The 6,000-nt window shown below is 41.1% G+C and overlaps 1 long non-coding RNA gene across 1 annotated transcript in view; it reads left to right on the forward strand.

The window, feature by feature from the left end:
• LOC138113107 (uncharacterized) overlaps positions 1-5,695 on the forward strand; it is a 42,800-nt gene extending 37,105 nt beyond the window's left edge. The window contains exon 3 of the long non-coding RNA XR_011152000.1: positions 1,553-5,695. This is a non-coding gene — a long non-coding RNA (uncharacterized lncRNA). The remainder of the gene's footprint in view (positions 1-1,552) is intronic.
• The last annotated feature ends 305 nt before the right edge of the window (positions 5,696-6,000 follow it).

Below are 6,000 nucleotides of genomic sequence, written 5' to 3' on the forward strand. Positions count from 1 at the left end.
GTTTGTTTCTTCCAGCTGCTTCAGCTGCATAGCAGATTGCTGTTATTTAGCTTTGGTAAATTCCTGACTTTGTAATATTCAGATTACGCAGCCAGCTGCATTATAGACTATTAGGCCAAAGCTGCCTCTCGCTCGCTGTAGCTCTGCTATAATAAATATTCATAGCTTCATTACAGGCTATGGTTTTCCAACCTATGTACTAAGGGATTATTTGGGAGTTTTGCTTTAATGATGCACAAAAACTGTAATAGTCCTTTCAGAGTCTTATGCAACAATATGTTTGCTTCTTCTAAAAGCTAAATAACTCTTGTTTTGAATGATTTAGTAGCAAACTCACTTAGTCACTGTGCTGTGGTTCAATGATCTGCAAAATTTTCTTTCTAGAAATACAAACCCATTATGTAAATACTAAGGAGCATCTTCAGGAAAATTAACTTCAATTTGTTTTTGTCGGGTTTTTTTTTTTGTTTATTTCAAATTTTATAAGCTTGAGATTGGTCGTACAGCCTTCTTTTCCCCCTTAAAATATACAAAGTAAAATTGTTAGCTGACTCATTGATAAAAGTTTTAACCCTGAAACACTGCTCAAAGTGAATTTTATATCTCCCAAAAATAGAGGATAGAAGAAGAGGGGTTTGCCAACAAAATCCCTGAGAAAGGATGTTTATTTGATTAGGAATTGTGGTTTCACAGCCTGGTCAACTTCTATTATTTCATCCCTCCATCTTTCTCTTCAGCTTCCTACTTCTGAATGCCTTCCATCTCAAAATGCTATTGTCTGCAGAAGGGAGGGATCTAAACTTAGTATTTGTTTAAAGATGTGAGAATTGATTTTTCCTGTATGTCCAGCTTCTTCCACACAGATATCTTGATTCTCTCTGGTACGTTTATATACTTGTGGAATACAGTTCTTGCTAAACAATATTTAATGCAAGAATAAAATTACCTCATCATGGATCCTCACATTTTAATGACTATAAAATCTTCCACTGAATGAATTTTGAGACTTAAAGATTCCCTTCCTCTGAGGACTCTCCTTGGAGAAAGGTTTTGACCTTACACAAATGAACAGGGTAGGTATGTCCTAGCATGTGCTAAGTCCAGGATTCATATTTCCCTAAGATAGAGCCCTAAAGCCAAGAAAACTTTTCTGTAAGCAGTTGTGGGAGATTGAGATACTGACTGAACCTATTTTTCACCCAGTGGCATGTATTGAGCTATTAAGTCCACGTTATGAAAAGTCAGGTCATTAGAAGAGCGGTGCTGTGCTGATAAAAATAAAATGTGTGAGAGGTGGCAATGGCTGGGAAGGAAAGTCACATTTTGGTTTATTTTTCCCATTCTAAACAGCACAAAAGTAAAGTGTTTAATTAATTGTTTGCTCTGCATTTAACAACTTTGCATTAGTTCATTTGCTTAAGCACAGCAGCAATCAAGAACACATTAGCTGATGCTGCTGCTCAGCGAGGGGGGAGGCTACAGGCAGGTGCTGGGGTCAGTGTGTGCAGAATCAAGGGACCATCAGTCTCCTCCTGTTTTAATTTGTCTGCAGGAGTTTTCCAGAGTTACAGCAGCACACTTGGAGTCACCAGCCATTTTCAGCTGGAGCACTGAAGGTTTTTATGAGTAGATCCAGCTGGAAAAGGTCTGAAGTCAAAGAAGTGTATACTGATGAGTGACACATTGCACTGCCCTCCTGCCAGTCTCTATTAATTCTGCTGTGTGCTTCATCCCCTGCCAAGATGGATGGTAAAAAAATGAGGGCACTGTGCAGGAGGCATGGAAATTTGAATTAATTTACTTCTCGTCCCTAAACTCCCTTCAACAAATAATTCATGGCAAGATTTGAAAAGGAACATGAAGGTATGGTTTCAAACTTCAAAAGAAGGTTTAAAAGAAGTCATTGAATTATCCTTGTTTGGCTTCACTTGGACCAAGACTCACAGTCTCACACAATTTCCAGATGAATAATATGAGACATTGAGACTCAGCTCAGGTCTGCCCGATGCATTGCAAATGAGGTTTATGAGACCTCTATGGGAAAGAACCTTTATTAGGGGACCAGGAAATCTTACTTGTCAAGGGATTTTTCTCAGAGATTTTCTTTTGGTTTATTTTGCTTTCATCAGAATAACGAGGAAGATTTTGGATTTCTGGGATACATGTATTCTAGATGTATCTGCCCCAGAGAGGCCAGCTGGGGAGAAGCTGACGTATCCAAGGTTTTACCTCAGTCATCCAAATCATGAGCTATGATGAAAATTTAAGCTCCTGTTTAAGAGCAATGAGATGTGTCTGAGCAATGAGGCATTAACATTAATTTTACCCCCCATCAGCTGAACAGCAGTAACCAGCCATATATATACCTCAAGCTCATTGAAAATATGACATGAGTGCCTTGGCTTGAACCACCACAGGAGGGCTGTACATCACATTTGCTCTGAACAGGAAGAAGACAGCTGGCCAGTGTAGTGACACCAAGATGAAGAAAACACTCTGTATTTTCATCCATATGTCTGTATTGGGGAACTCTGGGCCAAATACCATGCATTCTGATATTTTATAGCTTTTCATTTTGGTCCTTTGAGTCTATAACTATCCCAAAGCAGTATCCCAAGTCTGACTGGGGAGCAACAGGGAGAGACCAAAAAAAGGGCCCAAAGGGGTCTGGATAAAACTATTGAGACACAGGAGCACAATGATACACTTGAGTACATAAAACAGACCTCATAGGCAGAGACTTCTCTTTTTTTTTTTTAATTCCCCTCCACTCCCTTCTGGGTAGTTGTATTTCTGTAAAAACCTTTTAAATCTTGGCCAATTAAACTTGCTAGCATTCCGCACTTAACAGGCATTTTCTTTTTATTTCTTTTGTTTGTTTTAAAGAATGGCATTTGTTGATGATAATAGCCTTCTCAACCCAAGAGACTCTTTTCAAATTAAAACAGATAAAGGAAGGGATCATTAAGAACAAATATGAGTTTGATTTTTGATTTTCAGATGCTTAAACCTTAATTGATTTATTTTTATTCCCTGGCATGCTTTAAAGCATTTTGCTAAATATATCTGCTCTTTTCACCTGATCACAGTGTCAGGCACAGGTAATTGCAAGAAGAAACATCACAGCTGTCTCAGGATGCAGGAGAGAAAAAAAGGCTACATAACATGGCCAGAATATCCCCCCTTTAAAAGTACAGTGAAAATCCAGGAACACTTAGTGAATGCAAACCACAACAAAACTCTCTCTTGCTCCTGCAGTCTCATGGTGAAACCCGTATTTGCAATCGTCTCATCTGTTCCCGTACCCCACCTGAGGACTCACTATTCCTGAAGCTTTATGGCTGCCAGTTTTTGCAGGGGTGCTGCTGGGTTAAAGCTGTTGGCTGCAGGCTGCTGTATCTGCAGGGGCTGTACCACCACCAGCCCTTAGACAAAACCTGTGCCAAAGCTTTGGAGCACCAGGCTGCTGTTGTCATCTACGAGGAAGAAGAAGGAGCACCTGGATGATCAATTCAGCACCTCAGTGTCTCACCTTGCGCCTCCCGCTGCCACTCTTCATCCCCTCATCCCTTTTCCCTGTCTGCAGCAGGAATGGTCTGACCCAAGTAATCTCTTGGGTGACCATATTCAGCTTTGCCTACATTTCAGAGATGTGGCCTTCCCACTCACCACAGCATAGCAGAAGCAGGGGCTTCCCCCATAGGTCCCTGCTCTTAGCAAGGAGCTAGATGGAAATTGTCAGTGACAATGGCTCCTTTGGGTTGCCTGATCATCCCACTGCCTGGCCCAGCTCTCTCACAACAAAGTACAGAGATAATCTACATACAAATATACCATTTGAAAAATCTATTCTGGGAGCCACAGCAAGATACAAGGCTCTTGGCACCCTTTTTTTTTTTTTAAATTTAAAAAGGCCTATTGAAATCTTTTACAGCATTTAAACACCTGCCATTCTCAAATTGGTAGATAAAAGACCGCAGTTGTTTACTAACTGTACCACTGCAGAAGTGAGTTCTGCAAAAGCATGTAGACTGGGCAGTTGTGAAATCTTTGATTTAAATGGCAGAAGAAGCAATACAGAGCTTCACTGCTTAGCTGTAATGTTGATAGGCTTCAGTCTCTGAAAGCTTTCATATTTTTTCTATTTTGTCACAAAAACTCCTGTACCGGGCTGTCACAAATGACTGGAAGAGAGGAACCAAGGGTGGGATTCTGTCAACAATGGTGCCAATATGAGATTCCAAGGTGGGATGCTGCCACACACACAGAAATATGATCCCAACCTCCAGGGCTGCTATCTTCATATTCAGCATCACTATTTACATTGCTATCATTTTTCCATTATTTATTCAAATTCCATTTCAAACCCATGTCAGCTTTTAAAATCACAGGCTAGGGCAAAATCTGGGTCAGAACTGTATAGCAGGGCTGCCCAGAATAATTTCCTTGTCTTAAGTTTTCCTTATTTCTTTGTTTCAGATCAATAAAGTTGTAAGATGAAATGCAGCCGAGCTCTTCAAAAACCAGTGGGAATCTGCCAGGAGGTGCAGGTTGTTATCTCTCCCTCCAGTGCTGCTGCTGGCACAAACCCACAGCTTTCCCCAAAATGACATTGGTAAAACCGGGTCAATAAATTCCATGTTCACCAGCCCGGAGGGGATCTCCTGCTCGCTGGCCTATAATGCATGTAAAAAGTTTTAACAGGATTTATGTAAAGCTTAGTCCTCAGATAAAATGTGAGAGTTGGGCTCTGGTTTATCCTTTCACGCGTGAGTTGCTGGCATGCAGAGTGTAACTAGCCAAGGAGGAGATATATCTCTGAAAGGACTGTACTGTCCTATTCCTGGTTCAGCCCGCTGCTTAAATTGCAGTGATCCCAGCTCAGGCATCCTGCTGCTGCCTGGGAGTACCCAGGCATTCATCAGATCATCAGAAATTACCTTACATGTCTCCCAGCTGGCAAGAACCTGTGTTTATGGCAACACTCAGGATAGCAAACTTACAAGGACAGCATTTTTACAGTGAAGTTTAGATCCTCAGTCAAAAATAATGGACCATAATATTCCAAACTGCCCATTGGTTCAAACAGAGGGTTGGCAATAAAAATGCTTTCCAGTGTTCTGTGTACATCAGATCTATACAGTAATAACCCTGTAAAAAAGAAACATTTAATGAAGTAGCTGAATAAAGGACTTATATAGTGCCCATGGAAGTCAGTGGAAAAACTCCCCGATTTCACCAAGCTCAACCCTCAGCAGTGTCCCACATGATCATGAGGACAGCACATGGTGCTTGATCCCAGAGATGCAGTTTTCAGTAAGGGTAACAATAATTTTTCTATTGCCTCAAAGGCGACAGGCCATAAAAATAAACAGCTTGCACCAAAGCTATAACAGCATTTAAAGTGAAAGGATTTCTCTGTTTCTGTTAGGGTACCTGGATGTTTTACTGATTGCTGGAAGAGGAGAGTGTAAGGACTCCCAGCTTCCTTCCCTATCTGTGCCTCAGAATCTTTTCTCAGCTCAGAGGGAACCAGTTTTTCTTTTTACTCTGAGTCACACAATGTCATGAGTCAGGCCTGGGGCAGATGAAGTCAACAAACACACTGTTTTAATGGCATCTCTCATGGATTTCTTCTGAGAAGCCCTCCATCTGCTTCTTATGGCAAATTCTTTACCTAGATTTTATTCTGCCAATGCCAGTGACGAAGAACACACTTTTCTGCAGAGTTTCTTGCTCTTTCTACTTGCATTTTTTTACAAACTAAATAATGATGGCACATGTTCCACAGCTGGAGAATTTGTTCTCATTTTGCAGGGAACTCAGACAGCTCTGAGGATCTACTGTGTCACAACAACAGCAGCTGTGTTCTCAACTAACACACGAGTGTCAGAGGCTTTGACTGAGCACACACACAGCACAGTGCCTGAGATCTGCAGGTCTCATACAGCATATTGCTGCTTTCAGTAGTGAATGAGCTGCTTGAGGAAGCTCTTTGCA

Source organism: Aphelocoma coerulescens, chromosome 7 (genome assembly GCF_041296385.1).
Source record: "Aphelocoma coerulescens isolate FSJ_1873_10779 chromosome 7, UR_Acoe_1.0, whole genome shotgun sequence".
Classification (NCBI taxonomy): Eukaryota; Metazoa; Chordata; class Aves; order Passeriformes; family Corvidae; genus Aphelocoma; species Aphelocoma coerulescens.